The following is a 23,621-nucleotide window of genomic DNA, read 5'->3' on the forward strand; positions in this document are numbered from 1 at the left end:
GGACAGGTGGTTTCTAGCCTAAGAAAATAATAAATTGGCCCAATGGCCTGGTTTGTTAAGAGAGTCTGACGCAAAATTTGCAAATTAGTCCCTAGACTTTTGAATACATATAATATGGCCCTAAAATCTTTAGTTTTCTTTCAATCGGTCCTTAATTTAATTACAATTTGGTCCCTAAACTTTATTTATCTTTAATTTTGGCCTCTAAATTTTATAATAATTATATTTTGACCTCCAAACTTATAATTTTTATAATTAAGTCCGTAGCAGCTTTAATTTCTTCAATATAAGTTGTTTATCTTCTTTAATTGTTATTTATACTTCATTTAAATGCTTTAATTGGTAGATTCTATGATTATTTTCATTTCACTATGATGATAAAATGAATTTGCACTATGTTTACTAGGGGTGGGCAAAAAAACCTGTCAACCCGAAAAACCGACCAATCCGACCCGTCTCGCATCGAAAATTAGGATATTCGATCCGATTTTAATAAGCGGAGCAGATGAGGGTCGAGTACCCATAAAATTTGGATACAGATACGGGTCATACAATAAAAACCCGCGAGCACCCAATCAGGGTATATTATATAAATATTAGAAAATATAAGGTCAATTTTATAATTTTCTTAAGTTATTAACCCTAAATCCCTAAATCCATCGACATTCAATCTTTTGTTTCTCTCTGTCTGACGTCTTCACACTCATAGTAATATCTCCTCTCCTTCTCTTCAATTTTCATCACAACAATTCCAAATTGCTCTTCAATTTTCACCACATCGTACTACAAATATATGGTTGTCTTCGAATCATAAGAGAATCACAACCCATTTTTGATTTGCTGGTGCTCCTCAAAGCAATCCCTCAAGCAGAAGTTGCAAAATGCCAGACACTCAATCGAACGCCAGTCCTTCAATCAAACGCCGAACCTTCAAAGCAAGCCCTCAACCTAGTAAGTGAATCCCACAATTTTTATTTTTTTGATATCTGGAAGATAATGCATGAATCATACTACAATATTTTCGATGCCTGAACCCACGAATCGGGTTATAAACAAATCCAAATAAGTTGCCCCCGCGTGAATGGTCCAGCAGTAGCGCCTTTCACTGGTGACCTTTAAGATCCCAAGTTCGAGTCTCCGCTCCGCTGGGTTTCTCCGCACACTTATCGCGTTCGGGTCGGGTTGGGGCGCCGGGCCCGGGTCGCAGGGGATTAGTCGGGCCCCGTAAGGATTGACCCGAACACCCTGTGTCGACAAAAAAAAAAAAAGGGTTATAAACAAATCCAAGCAAACCTAGCTTTCAAACCGTCTGACTAGATCTGAAAGTTTGGGCTTGCGTTTAAATCTTTTGTGGGTTTAAAACGTAGTTCTGAGATTGATTCATTTGTATATTTTTTGATTTCTAATACTATTTTATCAATAATACATAGCCATTCTTGTATAATGCAAAATCATGTGTTAACATATATTGACTAAAACTATTATTTGAGCCTCCAATTAACTTTAATGCGTCAATTATTTATAAGTTAAAACTTGATTTCACAATTTAATTAAATCAAGGGTTATAATGTCTCAAACTTCCCTATATATGCCCAAAAGTGCTCCTCAATTATCCAAAACAAGAGAAGGATCACTTTCATCCTCTTTAATTGAACGAAGCAAAACATACAAAGAAGACAAAAGCAGTCAGAATCCTCTCCTATGCATTTCATCATAACATTCCCCTGCACCATTATATTTATCATGCATTTTTTATTCTAAAATCTCATAGTTGAGAAAATCAGACTTCTGAATTATCCAAAGCAAAATGTACAAAGTTGACAAAGGTTACTAATGCTTTGGTTAAGTGTTACTTTCTGCTTTAAGTGTTTGTTGGAATAAGTGTAATGGACCACAGTTTTTTAACCAATCAAGAAACATGTAAAAACCAATCACTGACATAAGGTACCTCATTTTTCCTTAAACTTAATTAACCAGAAAATGCAACGAATTGCTACATTTTGAACAATCAGTTTTTCTTGTTTAAGGCGTAATATCTGTTCTCGTTTCCAGATGTGTAGTAATTAAAGTTTTTTGAATTTTTCAGATGTCAAGTATGGAAGATAATACAACAACTATAGTTGCAAGCCCAAGTATGGATCATTCTCCTTAATGTGTTGTAGAAGGATGAACCTTTGGTATTGATGTTCAATGTTTTTAATTGTATTTTTAGTTGAAAAATTTGTTGTTGAAATCTTTTTGAGGTTGTTGAAACAGTTTTGAGATTGTAGTTTCTTGAAATTTGTTGTGCTTGAAAAATGGTTATTAGTAATGTGTTTTTCTCTTGGACTGGTAAACAAGAATTATAGGGATGGGTATCCTATAACCCGCCCCCTTTTTTTCGGGTACCTAAGGATCAGATATCCGGAGACAAGCAGAGTGGATTAAGGTCAAAAAAATAGTGATCCGATAAGGTAGGGTCGGGTCAGCCATATCACATTCGGGGAGGGTACCCGACCCGTACCCACCCCTTATTATTTACATGTTATTTCTTTTATTTGTTAATGAAATTGGTACCTTGACCCTTTTGTTGATTTTGGAGTATAAATAGGCCAAATCCAACCCCAATTAACCACTACTTCAAGAGAGATATCTTCTTTTATTATTTTAACTCCCTTATGTGTTCCTATGTGTTTTGATGTGTAATTGCATGTTTTTAAGTGTTTTTTTATTTACTCATTTTATTTATTTCAAGTTTCATGTATTTAATTTGATTTTGATGATTATTTGAGAGGCATTTAAATGATGCCAAATTGTAATAGATAGGTGCTCAGGACATGTATTTAGTTAGGTTATGTAATAGATAGATTTTAATTTTGCAAAAAATGTAATTAGTTAGATAAATGTAATGGTTAGGTTATTATTTTTTTAAAATTTTCCCTTAGATTGTAAATAGGGTCCCAAATGTAATACTTAAGTTTTCGTGCACGTTTCTTTGTTGTGTGCTTATGTGTTTACTCGCTTTCTTTAGAATCTTTGCATCTAAATATTATGTTTATGCACTATGTGCTCTATGTGTTTACCTGTTTATTTGCTCTAATTATGTTTTATATGATTTATTAATTTATAATAAATGCATGACGTCACCACACTAGTCCAACATTAGTTGTGGCTTTTTTTCCGATTTCTCACTAGTCCAACGCTAGTGTGAACTTATAAATATAGACTAATCTAATGCTAGACCCTTTAGGCCGTTTTCGCACTAAAATCACATGTTTGTGTGACATTCATTACGTTTCATGCATATTTTTTATTTCAAGATCCTTTTTCTTATCTTGCACAATTTTCCTTTATAAATTATCTCCCTTATCCCTATGTGTGTGAAACATGACATTTAGACTTGCATTCCATTTAGAAAATCAGAAGTAGGACAGTCTATTTGCTTGACTAGGTTAAGGAAGTCGTCCTTCAAATATGGGAAATAAACGAGTATGGTCTCATAATCTTAGCACGCTTATATCCCCTCTATAAAAAGAAAAATTGAGGCACGAATCTTAGTTTCCCATACTCATTATATTGCATTCCTTTCTTTTAGATCACATATATTTATATATTACAATTTTTCTTTTCTTCAAGTCTCATATTTTGCATATTCGTGACCCTTTCTAAGAATCATTTTGGGCATCATAATTAATGTGATTTGTGCCAATTAAACTTTGAAGATACATTTCGGCCCTCTTGATATTCATTATTAGGTCTAGATTTGTATCCATATAGAAACATCCAAATGTGATAAGTTTATAGGTTAGATTAGGAAAATATTTAACTAAATCTCGCAACTAGCTTTGGTTAGGTTGAAAGAGTGCCTTAGATCAAATCTTATCTTCCCCTTTGTTCAACCATGACTCCCGAATCCTTTTTTCTTATTTTCAAAGACTTGGAGTCATCTAAAAAGAGTTTTATCTATTTTTTTTTATTAAAAATACAAGTTTAGATGACTTGGTATACCTAAACTTAATACCAAGTGGTGACTCTTATTTTTTCTTAAAAACCCTTTTTAGACTATTATTTTGGGGCCAAATCGTTGCATATTTTAAATCCCACTAGTTTTTTCAGCCTCATGCGATGCGTGAGGATGCCCTGAGTCTGTGTTGAACAAGTTAAAATGAAGACAAGTGAATTAATATAAAATAGTTATATATATTAAATATATGATGGGTGCTAGTAACTATGAGGAATTTAACTTTAGGTAAATTGGTTATTATCGTTATTCGTTTACTCAATTTATTTATGAAATTGAAGAGATTTTTGTACCTACTGGACTTGGACTACTAATTGACTTAATATGAGATATCGATACGATATATTAGTATTTCATATCTGCAATAAATTATCAATGATCTAACAGTCGTCATGTGTGTGAGTGTGTATTTTTTCTTAATTGCACTGATAAATAAGACCTTGAAATTAGGTTATCTAACATTCTTAATGTAGCATTAATCAGTAAGTAATGACTAAAATTAAGTAGAATTATAAGGCATGGTTATCTAACCTTTTTAATGTAGCATTAATCACTAAATAATGCCTAACATTATAAAATGGATTTATCATTTTCTATAGTTTGCTATACTTGAATGAGCTTTCAAACATATTTAAAAATATTTTTAGACCAATGTAAAATTAAATTAATTTTTTTTGTATATTCAATGGCTTTTTTCTTTTATATTAATAGGTCTGGATGCATGACATATAATTTTTATTCAACTCTATCCCACCATGAGCTCGGTTTATATATACTATCATTTCTCCTAATCAAGATTTCATATTGGAACCTTTTTTGTTTGTTGCAATTCAGATGATTGTTTGATTGATAGATTAAAAGTATTCAAGAATGAAGGGAGCAACAATGGTTTCTTTAGACAAGACATCATCTATTGAAAATGAGTCTTGGACTCTCAATATTGAACGACTTCAACTTGCAGGGGTAAATATACATATTTTCTTATTTTTCTTTCTTTCTTCCCCTTTTTTGGTTGTCTATTCTTTGTTTATTTTTGTAGATTTTGATGATTTTGGATTTGATATTTGGTGAGTACGACAAGCATGGAAGAATCTCTTTGAATTTTCACTAAGATAATGGCTTAGATATATACAATATTCAACGATTTCTTGAGTTAAAAAATTTTCATTTCTATTTTCTAGGTTCTTTGGATCTATAATTCTTACTCATTTGATGATTCTTTCGATAACTTGGTTGATGATTTTTTTTTTTTTGTAATCTGTATCATAAGCTGCAAAATTATAGGTTATTTTGTATTCTTAAATCATGTGCTAAAATAGGTGAGTTTCTCTGTTTCTTTTTCTTTTTTAATAAAAGTGGTATTCAAAACTATGAGATAGTTGGAATCTTTAAATGGTGAATTCCAAATCGACTTGTGTTTAAGGATAGATTGAAATAAAATGCTAAGAAATAAAGGATGGATCTATTTTAGAAATGGGGTGACAAACTCGTGTTTAAAATTAGAAAATATGTATTTCTAGAATCATTTTTTCATACTTGAAAGAAAAAATTGGGACTATTGTAAAAGTTCAAAAATTATAATCCATTTCTTAAATTGCATAATTTTTTTATGAAGAAAGTTTGTCCTTTTGCAAAAAAAAAAAAAAAATGTTTACACGGGGATCCCTCTATACTTGCTGAAAACCAAGAACAGAACCAAGAATTGAACGAGAGGAATTGCTGTCCACAAAAGAGATCAATAAGTCAACAAAAATTAGGGTCAAAAAATAACAAAATTACAAAACAACCAAGCAAATATAACATACATGTTGAATGAAGGGAAAAATAAATGGCATGATTGGAAAATATGGCAAACACCTAAGGCTAAACTAATACTCATAAATAGCTAAGGTGGCCCACCTCTCCGGATCACAAGGGGCAACAATGACTCAAACAAAAGAGGTACAAAGATCAAATAAATTACAAAGCATGCATCTTCCGGAGATACAGTAGTCATGCGTGTGAGTGTGTGTTTTTTCCTAATTACACAGATAAACATGACCTTGAAATCAAGTTATCTAACATCTTAATATAGCATTAATCAGTAAGTAATGCTTAAAATTAGGCAAAACTAAAAGGACCCTCTAACCATTCTAAGAATTCAAAAAACAACTGGGCAGCCGCTTGTAGCAGAGTGCAAGGTTCCCTTGAACTCTATTTGTGTGGCTGTAATTGGTGCAAGGTTCCATCCAAGAGCCCCACGCGGACATAAGTGAATTTCACTGAAGCTCAATAGTTGGAACCGAGCTTACAAGATCTGGTAAAGGATACTGTGTGACAGCCTTCGTAAAATATGAAATGTTAGGCATGTTTCATTTCTGCATAAAAGTTGCAGTAGTATTGTAATCACATATACTTAATCATAAGCAAGGAACAAACTTCCTTGTAGAGTTAGTCGATCCATGTGCAGCTCATAAGAGCAAAATTGTTCCCAGAAAAAAAAAACTGTGAAAGCAAGAAACTGTCATTGCATTTCCAAATATCAAAACAATTGAAGCATGTTTTACAGCAAGATAAAGGATCATTCTCCTTGTCTACAAGTATGATCTTTTCTCTGCAATGTGAGTAGGGAAGGCCTGCAACGTGTTTAGTCCCTTCAATATATCATATTTGCAATTGCTGCACAAAGGCAATCAAGAGCTTGAATCTCACACTGCAAATCCCATCTCCAAAATTTTTCTTTTGACCAGTAAATTACATTTGAAAGTGTCTTATCCTTTAATCATGACTATATTAAATTCCAATTCAACACATCATCTTTTAGCTACTAATTAGAATCCACCACAGAAAAAGAGGAAGTAACAAAACTTCCCGCAAAACAATGTAAAATTCTTCTATTTCAATAACATTCTTTTCTAAATTTCCCAAAACATTTTGAGAAAAAAACTATAGGAAATCTCTCCATACAACCTGAATAAAGAAAGTAAGAGAAAACCTACTATGCAGTTATATAAGTTCTCAAAAAGGCCCAGTTTGTATTTGAAACACTGGTTGTAGAGCATTGAATCATCTCTAATGTCCTAAATCCTTTGACTTCTTTCTTAAATCCAAACAAGATCAAAAGTTCATCTTCTTTTCTCTTCTAAGCTAACTACTATGCTAAAAGCTAAAAATAATATGCAAACTTAGTTGGTTTAATGATTTTTTTTTTCCAAATTTGCAATAGCTTGAACTGAATATATCATATTTCTTCAACAATATCGAGGGCATATCATTATAAAGCTGGGCAATCATAAAATATAGAATAGCAGATGGATATTGCTATGTACTTTCCAATCTTGCTAGCACAAATGCTTTCCTGAATGCAAAGGCCATGTTTTTTCTACTTTGGTTTTTATTCAGATATGAAAGCTCTCAACTTATACAATGTCCATGCTTTTTCAACTCTTAATACAATAAGAGACAGAAGAGGAAAAGAGAACGCAGAGCTATCCTAAGTGATAGCTTATCATTGTTGAAGTTCAATGATCAACTAACTTGAAAAACTCCAGCAACATTATAACAACAGGAAAGTCAAAATATGCCTAATAACTCCGCAATTGCTGTAATTTAAAACAATTATGAACCTGCGACTGAGCTCATGTTGGTACTGAACTTGACTGGTACAAGTTCACTCAATTTTCATAGATGAGGATTGCATCAAATGTATAGCAGTCGACTCTAATGAAATCATATGACCGTTTAACTAATTGTTCTACTCATGCATGGATCTTGGAAGCACAACTCTCACAAAAGCCGTCATGATGAACTGATAGTCACCAATAATTTTACAATCCTATCATTTATATTAAAAAACAGAGTGAATTTAATAATTGAAAAATCATACAATTACACCACACCTTGCTTTGAATTTTAAACTTTATCAACATACCAAAATAAAGTTGGGAAATTAGCAAAATAATGCGTGAAAAGGCTCAGCATTCAATGCCAAGAGGGAGGATTGGTACCATGGCCGCAACCTAGTTGCATGCAAGTGAGGGAAACTATTAAATTTGTTCCAACCTCAGATCTGCCATCCGAGTTGCCCTACCATGGAATGGGTCCATAACCTCCATGCCTAATTCATGAACCACAACAAAAATAACACTATAGCCTGCGTTATGAATTTTCCTATAACAGATTCCATGAGAAGCGGTTTGGATATAGAATTTTTGTTGGATTAGGAGGGTGAAAGGGAAGAGGAAAATTTCTCAAAGGGATAAACTCATTAAGAGGACAGAAGGACAGAGAGGATGGTGAAAGCAAGGGGCGGGCGCACAGAGAGGATAACGGAGAATGCAAAGAAGGTAATCGGTTCCGAAGCTGCCAAATAAAACTAAAAAAGAATGGAAGCTAAGAAGAAGAAGAAAGCTAAGAGAAAACAAAGGAAATTGCTGACCGCCCACCGCCCACAAACCAGCAGGAATTGCTGACTGCCAAAATTGTGAGCAAAAATTGCTGATTGCCAAAATCGTCCGCGTGAAATTCCAGTAGAACCATTGCCATTGAATGGCAAAAGACCAAACTGCCCCTCAAGCTCACACAAATCACGCTATAACCGGCCCATTTTCACTGTAGCAAAGCAACTGACGCTTTTAGTATAGTAAAGATTTTAGGCCCTTTTTTATTTACCCTCTCAAATAAAAAACTAATTTTTGAATAAAAATTGATCAAAAAATACATTTTTTTCTAAAACACTTAAATTATTTTTCTAAAAAATGGGAAGCGACACTATTTACCCCGGTAGTGATAAAAAAGTTCACAGGAGGAAGGGTCCTATTAGAGACAATGATAGCATTAATACACCTTTTGTCCAGTCTGGAAACAAAAAACAAAAGTTAGTTCTTAACAAATAATGTAAAAATAATCACATCAAATGTACTTTGTCTCAAACTCGACAGGTAGATTTTTTCTTAGATTTCTAGGCAGCTGGATAGGTAGATTTTTTCTTAAATTTCTAGGTTGGACATATTGCGGGGAAATTAACACATAAGATACATAATCCAAAAAATACACAAAGAAATGAGAAGATATCAAAATTGTTGCCCTATATAGCCAATAAACAATTGGCAGCATGGCCATAAACCGTTGGCTATATAGGCCATAAAGTCGTTATGTAATTAAGTGAAAGCACACATGTTCATTATTGGGCAAATGATATCAGTTCAAAATCTAGTGGCATTACTTCAAACTACAAGAACACGCATGAGATCTTGTTGTAGCATAAGTGAAGCTTCAAATAATGGTCAAGATCCATTTTAATTACTATTTTAAATCATATTTTTCTTCTAATTTTTATGTTTACTCATAGACAGAACTTCAAAGGCTGGTCTCATAAGTCATAGTTGATGGAGCTTGAGGCTATAGAACAAGAAAACAGTAAAACTCAAAAATGAAAAACTAAAGTTTGTACTCCCCCTATTCCTTGAGTTAGAAGACATGAAGGAGGTTCAAGTACCCAATATGACAAAGTTCTGTATCTCCTACACATGATATTTCATCACCAACTGAATAATGAACCACTTATATCATAACACAGAGATGATAAATGGTAAGAACAGAATGAGCATTTGAACTAATTAATATGACAGTTACTTGTTAGTAACTGATAATGGCTAAAATTATGATATTTTTGAATGTGTTTCACATTATTTTTTAGTCATTTGTAAGATTAAATTGTATAAGCTGTCTATTTTAGGTCACTAATTTGCACCTTAAGTTGATAAATGAATTACTTGTGATTTTGTCATTTTACTGGTAAAATTTCGTTGTTTGGTAGGTGAAATGATCAAGCTCAATTGGAAGCGAAATGCGCAAGAATAGAAACTTGAGAAGTCACAACAAATGCTAAAAGAAGTGGTGCAAGGAAAAGAAAAAAAAAAAAAGAAACTCTCGAGGAATCCACCTGTGGTTTATCCTACGATTTGTGAGCAGCAACTTCATTTCGCAGAGAAAATCAAATAAAGACTTGTTCTGCCCAATCCCTGGGAGAATCCCTCGAGGGACTTGTCCAAGGGATTCTTGGCAGTTGCAAACTACCAACTTGCATGTTTTTTGCTTCTTTCTTTATCTTTGATAAGACAAAAAGAGACAACTTGTACTAATTTAGAGGTTCTAAAAGCTTCTCTTTTTGACCTTTTGGCTCCAATAATGCAAGTCCAAGAACATATACTACCTAGTTCTTCTAGTTTAGGTAGTAGTTAGAGAGTTTTAGTTCAAGTTAACTTGAGAGAAGAGAGAGTTTGGAGAAGAAAAAGAACAACCAAAGGGTTGTGTCTTGCCCTAGTTAGGGTTGTGTTTTGCCCTTAACAAATGTAACTCTCTTTATTTTCTCTTATTTTAGTATAGGTTGGTGTAGGATAATCTAGTTATTGTTATCCATTCTTGTATTATCTCAACAAGGAGGCCAAGGGAGATAAAGAAAGAGAGGCTCAAGAAGCCCTAGTGACAAAGGGTTTTCTTCTCTTCACTTCTTTTATCATTGTATTGAACTATAAGTTTGTTGATGCAAGATTTGGATATTGTGTTTGTGATGTTATTTTAGTTTACCTTGGGTATTTGGCTGAACTTTCTATGATTATTTGGTGTTGATTTCTTGGCCAATTGATACTATTATCTTGTTTGAGTTATTTAGCACTTTTGCTCTTATAATCATGATTAACTGGCCATTGATTATGATCATTTAAAGACGTTCGATTTACAATGAAAATTAGAATTTGATACCAGTTCATAGAACTGTTAAACCTATGGAGTACGTTTATGAAAGTAGAGGCGCAACTTTGTGACTTTTGTGGTTTTGTTTCATGTAATTTCATAGAATTTAATGAACTTGTAGTTGATTTTATGACCATGAAAATAGGTATGAGTTAACTATAGGTATAATTGGTACACCGACGAAAGCAGGTATCACATATACTAGAAAATTACGCCATAATTTAGTCGAAATTTTGGTACTCATTTGGTTAAGGAGTTGCACTAGCATGAATAGGTAGAGATTCCATTACCCAAGGAGCTTTATTTGTATTTATCTATCCATCTCTAGTTTAGTTTATTTGTTTTAATTTAATGATAGTCTAAATAATAGAGAAGTTTTAATAGTACCGGTAGTTGCCCGTCTTCCTTGAGAGATGGACTCTTAATACCTATACTCATTCACGACCCGTATACTTGTGAAAAATTGTGTGTGGGATATTTAGAAATTTATAAATGTAAAATTTGACTGTGGATTGAGTTTAATTGTTATATACATACCCCGCATTCATCAGTAACAGCATAGGAATTGTAAGTTAATGAAAAAAACTCAAGCATCGAAACATTATCTAGCGGAACACAGAAAACACGTCTTCTCGAAATTGGGGAACTAATGAAGAGTCAACAAAAGATGTCAAAACATAATCTGTTCTGGCAAAAATCAAATTCAATGAAACTCCACAAGCAGAAAACAGTTTTAAATTTAAGGATGAAGTCCTAAAACATGTAAGTTTGCTTGTTAAAGTTCATCAAGTAATTTGACAAATCAACAATTTATTCACAACAACTGCTATTACAGTTGCTTAGGTGAAATGATACAACTATGAAAACATATGTTGAGTTTGTATTTGTATCCCACATCGAAAGTTTTACAAAAAAAAAAAAAAAAAACTCCTCTTTGTGGTTATAAATATAGTGGGCTTAAATAGGTTTATGGGTGCTAAGGATACCAATCCAAGTACCGTATGCACCAGTTTAAGAGAGTTTTAAGGTGCCATTTAAGAGGAGTTTTGGTTAGGTATTAAACCAAAAGAGCATATTATGGGTTTTTGGACCATTAAGCAATTTATGTTATTTAATCTCTTTTGTGTTTTCAGTTTTAGGTGCCTTTTTGGGCCTTAAAATTATTTCCTAGGTATTGTACTCTTTTTCTATTGTAATAAATCTACTATCCCTTCGTCCATGGACATAAGTCAATTCGACCGAACCACATAAAATTCTGTCTCTCTATTTGATTTATTTGGTTTGTTATTGTCTTTATTGGGTTTCCAAGAATCATATTATTTTCACTGGTCAATTTTCTAGGACTAGATCTAACAAATTGGTATCAGAGTTTCAGGTTTTGATTCTTGATGACAATAACAAACTATCAATATCAATTTTGGGCACTACAAAAAGTGAAGAAAAATTTTTTTCCATTGGAGTTCAATTGGATTTTGAAGAAGAGCTATTTGGCCCATTGGAACTTGTTGAGAGTTTTGAGATGAAGGTGGAGTAAGATTACTATATTCATGATTTTTAACCTGTTGGAATTTGTTGAATCTTTTGTTAGTTTTGACCCGTTGGAACCCATTAAGCCTTTTGTATCTTGGTTCATTGGTGGCTAGTTGGGATCCGTTGGAATTTTTATGAAGAAGGTAGGACTTGTTTGTTATTTGTCTGCTATTTGGATGTTGAATACACGTCAAAGTGGAGATTTATTGAATTTGCCTTTGTATCGCACATCAAAAGTTTTACCAAGAAATATCTCCTCTTGGTGGTTATAAATAGTGGGTTTAAGTGAGTTTATGTGTGCTAAAGGCACCAGTCCAAGTACTATATACACCAATCCAAGAGAATTTTAGGGAGCCTACGGCCCAATTTAAGAGGAGTTTTGGTTAGGCATCAAACCAAAAGACCAAGTTATGGGACTTTGGACTGTTAAGTAATTTGTGTTATTTAGACTCTTTTGTGTTTTCAATTTTAGGTGCCTTTTGGATTTTGAAATTATTTTCTAAGTTTTGTATTCTCTCTTGTATACTCTTTTTATATTATAATACAACCGCTACCCCTTCGTCCGTGGTCGTAGGTCAATTTGAACGAATCAATAAAATTCTATGTCTCTTTGTTTGATTTATTTATTTTGTTATTGTTTTTATTAGGTTGTCAAGAACCATATTATTCTTGTTGATTAATTTTCTGGAACTAGACCTAACAACATATTCTATCAGTTCAAAAATAAACAAGAGCACGCAGCATGAACATTGCATTCAATTTTAATCCAATTACTCTAATGCTGGCATGGGAAGGAACAATGCCTAGTGACTTCATACCCATAATTTCAGTAAGAATAGCTCTAGTGTTTCTAGCTCGATAGAAAATGTTGTATTCTAGATGTGGGCTTTCCTCGGATCATATTTTCCACTTGAAGAAGTGAAAACATGAGAACAGATAAAAACTTCAAAATTTCCATTATTTAGCACATTATAACCCTTTTTCTATTTACTTTTTAAGTACATTTGGTCAATTGTTTCATCCTAGATTGCTAATACCAAAATTACTGTAGCTTGCCATCAAAGGTTGATGGATTACCTTCTGAATTAGTCCTCCAAAGGGAAGGGCAAGGACCATTTTTGGCAGATTTCTACTTCAAAGCAGGAAAATCTGCTCAATATACACAATAAAAAAGCACACAATAAAAAAGAAAAGAGCTTAAAATTGTTGGGCCACATGGACCATCAACAGTTGGCGTACGGCCATAAAGTGTTGCCCGTATGGCCGTATGGGTCATAAAATCATGGGTTAATATCAGAAACCTCCCTTGAGGTTTCTTCTAATCACATCTAGCACCCCCATGTTTTTAAAATCACACTTAGCACTCTTGGAATGACAACTTTGGTATTTTGTCAGCCCCTCTATTTGAAAATGGTAGTAAAAAATGAATTGTAGGAGAGAGACTTTATTTTTATTCCACTTTTACCCAAAGCCCAAAATGATTAGTGAATTTTAGAAGATAAAAATAGAAATAAATTGGCATATGATATTAATTTAGAAGCTGAGGGTGTAAAAGTGTAATAAAAAGAATGTTATAACTAATTATCAGAGATTTTGGCGATATAGAGATGCATAACTAATTATGGACCTGGGGCCGGAACGGTTGCACTCCGGAAGCTTGTGTGCGTTTTGCACACGGTGTAACATCATTTGTACACGTTGTAACACAAGAACAACAGCGAATAATTATACTACCTTTAATAGCAGTAACCGTCTCACACGGTGTAACATCATTTGTACACGTTGTAACACTAGAACAACAGCGAGTAATTATACTACCTTTAACAGCAGTAACCGTCCCACACGGTGTAACATCATTTGTACACGTTGTAACACTAGAACAACAGCGAATAATTATACTACCTTTAACAGCAGTAACCGTCCCTGCCCCTTCTCCACTAATTACATAGTCCATGATACTACATTGGATCGGTCTAGTAACATGATACGTAAGTCTTATATTGCAATCCAATTCTGAACAAAACACACTATCTACAACTAGTTGTTTAGATGGTGAGAATTGCAATGCACAAAACTATACACAAGTAGTTCTAAGATTAGTCAAACAGCACCATAAGTGGCAGGAAATATAAATCAGATGCACATTGCACCACTTATCAAAAAATTGTCCACAAAAGCTAGCATTGCTTCAGTATTGCTGGGGGCTAAGAAGACTAGTACCTAAACTACTTCAGATACCAAAAGCAAGGATTGCGGGGAACCTTTAGCTCTCTCAAAACATCATAGAGAAACTGCTGGTAATAGTGTTAGAGGCCACTATTGCAGCAGTATTAATGCTAACAGAAGTTTCGGCTTGAGATTCACCATTTAGAGTAGCTTGAGCATTTGGTACAAAGGGAATTATACCTTGCTTGTTTACAGCAGCATTGGTTTTCCAACATTTCCCCGCTTAAAAATTTGCCTGGTGTTGGTGGTTTTTGGGTAATTTCTCACCTTTTGATTAGGACAACCTGTCACATCCTACTGCCAGGGGTGCTAAGTATGATTTCAAAAATATGGGGGGTACTAGATATGATTAGAAGAAACCTCAGGGGAGGTTTCTGATATTTACCCTAAAATCATTACATAACTTAGTGAGGCACGTGCGTTCATTATTTTGAGCAAATGGTCAGGATAACTGAAGTTTCAAATGTTGGTCAGGATCCATCTTAGTGACACTTTTAAACCACATTTTTCTTCCAATTTTTCTTTTCCTAAATATAGATAGGATGGTCACCCATAAACAGAACTTCAAAGGCAGGTCGCACAGATGGTAGTTAAAGGAGCTTAAACCTCTTGAACAAGGAAAACGGTAAAACTCAAAAAATGAAACCTAACTCTTTCAATTTTCAAGTTTTAGATTTTAAATTTTAATTTTATCAAGTGCACCCTAAACTTTGTACCCTCCTTTCCTTCTCATTCCTTGTGTTAGAAGACATGTAAGAGGTTAAGTACCAATATGACAAAGTTCTGTATCACCCACACATGATATTGCATCACCCGCTGAGCACGGAACCAGTCATATCACAACACGGAAATGAACAAATGGTAAGAATAGAAAGAGCTAATTGATATACTACTAGTCGTTAGTAACAGCATAGAAATGGTAAGTTAATGAAAGTGAACTCAAGCAATAAAGCATTATCTAGTGGAACACAGAAGATTATCCAAGTCAGAAATTTCACACATGGTGCAAACATTTTAGTAAACATTTCCTTCATGACTTGAAGGTGTTCGTTCATATAACCCTTTCGTGTGGCATTTATGAGATTAAAATGGCCACCTTTTGTCTTGTTATAAAGCTTTGGATTTGATTAGTCAAGTCCTAAAATGTACAAATGAGAAACATCTAAGATCATCTACTGTTGAATTCTTTTATTGTTCGCTACCTAATGCATTTTGGTATTTGGAACCAGGTGAAGAAGGCCGTCGAGCCACCCTTGGAGGTTCCTTAGAATTTGCCAACTTGTTTAAAGTAAAGGTACATGGTTTATACATCTGATTTAATTTACTATTTTTGCTTATATTCAGATTTATTATCCCATTTGCATTTTTAGACACATTTTAGATTTAGTTTCACCTTTCTTAATAAACAATACCTACGACTCCTTTTAACCTACTTGCTGAAGGACCTTATAAGGACATGTTGTCTCGATTGATTCTCACATCTGTACGTATCTATGTCTTGCTTGATCTACTTTCTGTCATTATTGCACAGATTATTATCCTTTTCATTCAAATAAACCCTATAAAACAGATGCCCCGTACTGGATAAATGGATATCAGGCAAGGCCGACAGGTGATTTTGGAGCTAAATAAATATGGTTAATAAAGACCTTGAATTTTATGATTGCTTGACAAAAGCATCATGTTGGTTTCTTGTCTGATCGACAAATGCAGACTCCAACAAGTCACGCCTTGATTAAAACAGGAAAGAAGATGATAATGTCATTCTATAATTTAATCCTTAATCAGAAAATCCAATAAAACGTCTGCCCAACTCTTATCAAAATAATAATAAGTATTAACTATTACAATTTCCTAACAACTTAAACTATATATTTGCATATAGCTAATATTACAAATCACTGTATAAAAATAATAGAGCCCCAAGAGTCCAATTCTTTGTCCACAAGGAGCGGAATTTTGAAGAGCAAATGCGCAAATTTATACGCACTGAAGGATTTTGCTCTAAATACCTGATCTCTACTACTTTAAACGAACTCCTTTTAGTGGCATAATGCAATGAAAGATTAGATAGAATGAGCATTAATTAGTTAGATGTTGAACTTGAAAGAATACCATTTTGGTCTCCAGGTTTAGAAGTCCTGGTTCTAATCTTCCTTCCCCTTTCTTTCTTAAATCTGTCCTTTCGCTGCTTAAAAAAATATGAAAAAAAAAAACTTGCAAGATGACCAGCACATTATACTTCCTTTGGGAGCTAACCTTGTGTTTAATATTTTCAAAGTGCCAATTTGGCAATTGAGCAGGTTGAGCAGTTTTTGGGTTGATTAGTGCTCGGTTTTCATTTGGATGGATTATATCCATCCCGCACAACTACAAATTAGGTTGATGTTAGATTGTGTCATATTAGGTCAATTCAAACCCATGACCGAATTGTAATCCAACATATTATTTCATATATTTTGATACATAATACTCTCTTAAACACATTTACACATATAAAATGATTTTTTTTTTACATATATAAACACAGTTTCACATGCATAAACATATTTTCACATACCAAAATACTTTCACACATACAAATACACACTCACTTCTTAAGTTCCTTGGATGGTAACACATTATTTTCACACATGCATACACACTAAAACATACACTAACATACTTTCACACAGACAAACATACACATGCTAACTTTTTACACTACTTGGATGGACAAATTAAGTGCAGAAAATCCTTTTGAAAAAGAAAATCAAATCATGTAAAAATGCAATTAAAGGAATCACCAAATTGAACTCAAGAATTGTAGAATTCAAGTAAATGGAGTCAACAGGTGTTTTTCTTTTCATTGAGCAACATCTAAATCGATTCTGGGCAGTAAAGACATTTTATTCTAGTTGATGAAACAGAGGTTACGCACATTTGGTGTCCAGAAAAGGATAGAATTGCAAAATACAATTTAATTTTACCAAGTTATAGTGTTGAAAATGTTGACAGCTGTTCCAATGCCTGGGACAAACACAATCAATTTGGATGCAACCTGGGGCAACGCATGTACAAAAAATCAACACAAGTAAATTATTTGAGCCACAAAATATTGAAATTGGAATTGGATCCGAACTGCCAATTTTCTCAAATCATTCACAACGGGTGACCATTTTGCAATTTATGCTAAATATTATGCTATGAAAACTCCAATTACTATAAAAAAAAATGCTATTAGTGGCACTGGCTCTTCAAGCAATCCCCAAAGTTTGATGGATTATTTCTTCCAGTGATGGCGGGCAAGTAAATAACTAATTAGTAGTAGTCACCCAGAAATCATACTCTCTCGTGTTTTCATGGGTACTAAGTTTGTAACCCCATAAAATTGATTAATGAATACAAATATCACCTATGTTCTTGTGGGAGCTTATTAGAAACTTCTTATAGTTGGACAACTATGTACATTTGGTTGAAATAATCCTCAATTAGTCAACCTGTAATTTGCAGAGATTATTAACATAAAATAAAACTTCTTAACTTGTAATTAGTCAACCTGTAAAGTGGGAAGATGTCTGTAGACCAAAGAAGGATGGTGGATTAGCAGTGCAGAACATAGCTAACTGGAATAAATATCTAATCTTTGAGCTCATTTGGAATCTCTGTCAAAAAAAAAAAAAAAAGATTCTTTATGGGTTAGATGGTTGCATTCTGTGATGTTGAAAGGGCAGTCTATGGGAAGTGAAAATTCCCGCTAATTTTTCATGGTATTGGAGAAAGTTGTTACAACTTAGGCACTTTGCTCAGTCATGGATTAAAAGTGACATTGGTGATGGTAAGAGCAAGTTTTTCTGGTTTGATAATTGGCATGCACATGAGCCATTATAAGATTTCGGATTGTCTGTTGCATCTAAGGTAAGCGATCTGGTGAAGGATGGAAGGTGGCCTGGCCCAAGGAAAGGAGGTTTAATGTAATAACGCAGCAGTTTCAGGAGTCTACTCCTAATTCTATTTTACAGCAAATGCACGGAGAGGATCATATGAAGGTCTTTTCTGTTAAATCTGCTTTGAAGAAACTCTATCTAGTTGACAGAAAAGTGAAATGGAATTCTTTAGTTTGGGAAAAGGTTTTGTTCTCAAGTATGCTTTTATTTTGAGGTTGATAATACAGCAAAGTTGATGACTAAAAATAGGCCTATCAAGGGTCTGTTTGTTTTGACTGAATAGATTTTCCAGAAAATATTTTCTGTGATTTCTGCTATTTGGTTCAATTTAGCGCTGAGAAAATGATTTCTCTTGTAAAATCTTTTCCCTAAGTGGGTGTAAAATAACTTCACTTATAAACTTATTGAAGTTATTTTCGACTCTCTGATCCTGTCCCTTTTGTCCTAAGTTACATTCATCAACATAAGAAGTAAAAGGCCATAGGAAATAGTTTCGGTGGGATTGTCCGATATCTCTCGACAAAACATCATCGATTCCTCTATTCATTCCATGTTATTCCTTCCCTCACAGAAACACAATCCAACCTATCGCACATCCCATTGCATCTGCGTCGGACTTACAGAAACAATTAAGAACTGCAGAAATATGGAGGATCTAGAGAGACAAAACAAGGAGATTGGCAGCATAAAGAAAGAAGAGATTTCAGAGGAACTTTTACAGAAGGAAGAAAGTCTTTTAAGATTGGCCACGGAGGAGAAAGGTGAACTAATTCTATATATCACCAACAATGTCCAGCTTTTGCTTTGGAAATTTCAATCCGAGATCTTCTAGATCTTTGAAAGAATTTTAGCGGTAAAAAATATTCTTGTGAGAGTTGGTTTTATTTCATTGTCATCTTCAATGTCTTATGACTGATTATGGTTGAGTTGGAAAACTAATATTGATCATTCATTTGTCTATTGCTTTAATCTCTTCTTGGTCAAAGAATGATGGCAGGAGTAGTGTATGTGATGGAGGAAAGTTTTTTGTGGTGAAGACGAAAGAGAAATGGCGGAGCCAGCCGATGGGAGAGAATTTCTTGATAGGGTGAGGAATTGAATTAATTACTCATGAGGACAAATGTTTTCCAAAAGTAACCAAACAAATGAAAATTAGAAAGAAAACAAAACTTTTTCCAAAAAAAACGGCTTCCAATGAAATTATTTTCCCAAAGAAAATATTTTACGTCCTACCAAACAGACCCCAAGTGGAGTGTAACTGATACACTTCCTAGATGTGTGTTATGTGATCAAGAGGATGAATCTGTTAAACATCTATTTTTTGAGTGTTCCTTCTCCAGGTGTGTGGGAAAAAGTGCATAGATTGTGCTTGCTATATAGGGGGTGCTGACTGTTAAGAATTTGTAATCACTACAACTATAGAAAATAGCTTTGGCGCGAAAATTCACTTTCCTTAAGCAAGTTTGCCCCCACTATTCTACTACCAGGTTTGCGGCAATTCCCTCCAAGAATAACAAAGTCCATCAGAATTTTTACACAATAGTATGCAAAAATTCTCCCTAGAACGGTTTTAGAGAACATCATTTTGAAAGAAATAGAAGAATAGTAAAACTAAAAGTAAAAAGTGAGTTTTCTGATACATGGACATCCTTATTTATAACGTTCAGATACCCCAAACGAAATGTCATGTCCTTTTAAAATGAATGGATACTTAACAGACATTTAAGAGTTGTATCATTAGACACAATTGCTAAAAGAATACCGTTTAGTTAAGAAGAAATATTAAAATGAAATTAATTAAAATTAATTTCAGTTCTTAAGACCCAAGTGCCAATCTTTTGACCAATAAATTTATATTCTAATTTAATAGTCAACGTGACAAATGTACGTGCAAATTTGAAGTCTCCCTTCAAAATTTCCCGCCATCCAAACTTATTTGAATAGGTGTGGACTTAATTATAAACCTCTTCCATTCGTCACACACTTTCAATATGGAACTCATTACTAACTATTTCCTACACTGACCTCGGAACAAGAATTAGATTGGTGGTGTCACCATGGTGGTTCCAACTCCTTTGCTGCTAAGATCGGAACTCTCTTCAGCTGTCATTGTTTGGCAGCCTTGATAGGAGAGGAATAGAAGGATCTTCCAACATGTTGCTCCGTGCACAAGTCCTTACATCCATCAGTAGAATGGTCCAAATGGTGATTATTTCATGGCCTAAATCTCCTCGAACACAAGCGAATTGGCAGTTGATGATTGAACCAGGTTCTCAATGGAGTGCGTGGTCTATTAGTTGCAGTAGTAGCTAAAAATAGACAAACTGGTGTGTAGTGTAGATCACTGCAGTATCTCAGATGTAGTAGGAGTTCTTTCTCCATTGTACAGTTAAATTGCATATCAATAAAATAATTCGTTTTTTGCCTAAAAAAAAAAAACTTGCTTACACCTTAGGAACAGATCGACTACATATATTTGAAATGGAACTTGGGAGACCAGATTCCTGCGAAAGACAAGAATAATTTACGGCTTCATTTTCTACATTTGTTTATCAACTTAGACTTTTAATAAAGAAACAAGGGGAAAGAGTAAAATCAAAGAAAATTTATGTGTATATGTTTTTATTACTTATTCTTTCTTTTTTTTGGTAAAACAAGTATATACATTTCCTACATAGTATCCGAATTGCTAAACACAATACGCGACAGATATTATCTAAATTAGGTCGAACAAAACATATCAATAAACTTGTCGCTAGTTGTAAGCTCAGCAGAAATGTGATGTTGTTGACCTTTTTTTGTGAACAAATGTGGTGTTGTTGACCTGGAAAATAAAGCTGGTCTTGTCCCAAAGTGAAAAGGATAACATTTAATTTTCCTATAAGGAATTTGAAGATTAACCTTGTTTTGTACAGCTAGAATGAAAACAAAAGTGCTGAGGATCTGTTTTCTTCTAAGGTTTGCTGCCAAGTGTTAAGTAAAAGAAAGTACAGAGCAGGCAGTTCCTGAAGGTTAGTAATCAAATGGATCCAAGAAATGGTGGAAATATATAGAAAAGAAATCTTCAACTGAGGCAAGTTTCTTATTAGTCAACACTGAGCATGTGGCATGATATAAATCATGGAATAAGTTCAACATTTTTAGTTGTTTTATGTAGGAGAAAAAACAGGTAGATGATGGACAATGACAAGAAGACAAATCAAAGTATACAAGCAACAAGAAAGGTGTTGATCTGAAATTCAAGAAACATTCAATGTTTGACGAAATTAATTTCTTGCGTGTACGGTGTGCTTAATTAGTAATGGTAAGTAGCGGTCATGATGTTTACTATGGGATATTCACAAAATACTTAGATATTTATTCACTAAATCAATTTATTATCCACTGAGTGACAAATGATGCAATAAATTTTGGCTAGGATAAGCAAATTATCGTGGTAGCAACACCAATATACATTTTCTGTATTTTTACTCTCACACCCTATCTATCTTCAACTGCTAGACATAAAATTCAAATTCTTAAACTCTAAACTTGACAGTGATGAGGATTTTAAGAATCCTTTCCTAATCATTAAGCCAACCCCAATGATTTTACAAAAGTTTCATTCAAGGCCATCTTCATATTTTTTTGTGTGCTTAAAGTTATTTTACATCTATCGTTTTTGCATTTTTAATCGGAATGCTTTCAAGATTCAGTCATTCAGAACATTGACTCAAATCGCCGGTCGCCACTAGAAAGACTTGAAAAGTCAAGTCTCTTGGCCGGGCAAGACACGAGCAAACTGGCATAACTAGATGACGGCTAGTTTGACTGCGACATGTATGATCAACTTGTTATTAATTTATAGCTTGTGCCTGCAGTTGTCTTCATTTTTTTTTTTTTTTGGCTCGAAGTTCCAACTGAACTGGGTACTACGGAAAATAAGAATGAGACTGTAAGACATGTTTGTATTGTTGCCAGCACTAGACGTATTTCAGCCAACATCCATGGTGACAGTGATGGAGTCGGGACTTATGGTCAGTAGCGGCAATATTATCTACATAAAATGATGTCGTTATTATGCAAAGAGAATTTTAATTAAAGATAATCTTTTTATTATGAGTTTTTTGTGTTGAGAAATTATTGAATTTATTTCTTATTCAAGTAGTAAACAATTTTATGTTTTAATAGCTTTAAAACATTTGTATTGTGGGAGAGATGTTTCAAAAATTGGTTGGTTAAGAAGATAATGTAAAGGGAATGAGGATTTCTCAAGGGGCAATGTAAAGGAAAAACTTGTACTTTTCAAAATGGGAAATTTGTCAAATTGGTTCCTAACTTTTTTAGTCTCTAACATTTAAAATCAATTAGAATAACCCCTAACATATAAATTATGAGCCAATTTGGTTCTAATGCTCGTATTTACCCATTTCTCCGGTAAAAAATAGCACGTCTCTCTCATGTGAGTATAATTTCAAGGGCAAAACTGGAAAACACACTTCGTTTCTGGTTTCCATCTTTCTTTCATATTTCCCCAATTAAACCCTAATTGTCTCGCATCAAAACCAAAATTGAAGAGGAAAAAAGCAGCTGCAACTGGATGACTGTGCAATTGAGCAAGAATAACAAAAAAATGCAAAGAAACTAACCTATTGAAGAGTACAATGGATCTGAACAACAAACGATATCTTTGTGAAAAGGAACGCATTATTGGGAATTCTTGGAAACCTATAAATCCGGGAAGAAGATTCTATACCTGCCCAAATTATAAAGTAAGTTTTCTAAGCATTCTCATGTTCATCCGGGGGAGCGAAGTATGTTTTTCAATTTTACCCTTGAAATTATGTTCATGTGAGAGAGGCATGCCATTTTTAGCCAAAGAAATGAGCAACTACGAGCATTAGAACCAAACCGACTCATAATTTATATATTAGGGACTATTCTATCTGATTGTAAATGTTATGGATTAAAAAAAAAAATTTTGAAAATGTCGGGGACCAATTTGGTAAATTTTCCTTTCAAAATTGAGGGGATGCAGTTATGACAAAAACATAAATATTTTTAATATTTTCAAGGCTACTCTTTAAATTTTGTAAAGTTGAGAGGAAGGGAGGGCAATTGACCACCCTCAACATGGTGGGGCTCCGCCACTACAGGGTGGTGCCAACCAACGCTGAACATCTTTTTCTCCAGAGAAACAATTAATTAGTACTCCATCTCGCAATTAG

General features: G+C 33.8%; 2 long non-coding RNA genes across 2 annotated transcripts; one reads left to right on the plus strand and one right to left on the minus strand.

Moving 5' to 3' along the window:
• Positions 1 to 655: 655 nt before the first annotated feature.
• LOC140017078 (uncharacterized) lies at positions 656 to 2,573 on the plus strand. The gene is made up of 2 exons (XR_011823399.1): positions 656 to 951; positions 2,087 to 2,573. It is a non-coding gene; the product is annotated as an uncharacterized lncRNA (long non-coding RNA).
• Positions 2,574 to 5,753: 3,180 nt separating this feature from the next.
• Positions 5,754 to 8,425, minus strand: LOC113716635 (uncharacterized). The gene is made up of 2 exons (XR_003454169.2): positions 7,987 to 8,425; positions 5,754 to 6,658 (listed from the first exon to the last, which is right to left on the minus strand). It is a non-coding gene; the product is annotated as an uncharacterized lncRNA (long non-coding RNA).
• Between the last annotated feature and the right edge of the window lie 15,196 nt (positions 8,426 to 23,621).

The sequence above is a fragment of the Coffea arabica genome, chromosome 11c (genome assembly GCF_036785885.1).
Source record: "Coffea arabica cultivar ET-39 chromosome 11c, Coffea Arabica ET-39 HiFi, whole genome shotgun sequence".
NCBI lineage: Eukaryota > Viridiplantae > Streptophyta > Magnoliopsida > Gentianales > Rubiaceae > Coffea > Coffea arabica.